The sequence below is a fragment of the Poecilia reticulata genome, linkage group LG7 (assembly GCF_000633615.1).
Source record: "Poecilia reticulata strain Guanapo linkage group LG7, Guppy_female_1.0+MT, whole genome shotgun sequence".
NCBI classification, from domain to species: domain Eukaryota; kingdom Metazoa; phylum Chordata; class Actinopteri; order Cyprinodontiformes; family Poeciliidae; genus Poecilia; species Poecilia reticulata.
In genome coordinates this window covers 13,511,975-13,513,059 of record NC_024337.1, presented here as the reverse complement: position 1 = coordinate 13,513,059, position 1,085 = coordinate 13,511,975, and positions in this window count along the sequence as shown.

Sequence of the window (1,085 nt, the reverse complement as noted above, 5' to 3'; positions counted from 1 at the left end):
AGTTTGATTTACTTGGAGTTATATTGTGTTGTTTAAGTGTTCCCTTTATTTTTTTGAGCAGTGTATTTTAACTGTGAACCAGGTGATGCTAGCTCGCTAACCTGGACGGTTCCTGAACATGGGGAATTATGTAAACACATCCTGTTCGGATTCAGAACCAGAAGTCCTCCTCGGCATTTTTGTGACACCTTTCTAAAAAGCAGGTGTCGTTTCTGGTTGTTTTTCCGCCGAACCAGGTTCGGTTGGTGGCAGCCAGTTAGCTTGCCTTTAGCTCGAATTGGCGGTTCTCAGCTTCCCCAACACCGATCACTGTCACCTCCGTCCTCCCACACACAAGCCCTCCCTACTCCCACAGCGCTCCGCAGTGTGTGTGAGGGTGTCCGTGGGCGTAAARGCCACTCGTTGCCCCTCCGAACTTCTCGCTTGTTGGTTCCGAAAGATCCAGAAGCGTTAGCTCAGGTCTCTATGTTCAGCCCAGGTGATTTAAGAGCGCCTGCCAGGCTAAAGTCGCTTGCTGCACCTCAGTGGAGGACCTCCACAGGAAATACGTCACCCGGGCTTACCACGTGACTCGGAAACACGCAAGTCACATTAACGGAAGTTTATTTTTTGTAGTTTTTTTTTTACTTGTTTCGGCGATTATTTGTTGAAAACACAAAAATACACATTTAATTTTGTTCGCAACATATTTTTATTTGTATTTTTTTTATTAAATTAAATCAGTGACGCAATTGCGTTATGGTAATCAAATATTTTCAAAATTAAACTAAAATGTAAGCATTTGGAGACGTGGCAAATAACGAGTTCTATAGAAGTATTCACTGAACAAAGCAACGTGACAGRAAAGACTAAAAATAAAGATGGGATTACATGTACAAATAACTCAATTCAAAAATACTTTAAAATTGAGATTTTTAAGATAAATATGACATTCTCTCACTATTACGGTATTTAGCAAATAGAAATAATTTTGGTAAAATAAGAGACGTTCAGACAGATGGTGAGAACAAATGTCTATTTTGAGTATGAAAACTTTTGGTTAATCTGTAGGTCCAAAGTAAGAAAAAAAGACACTGGACACAAAC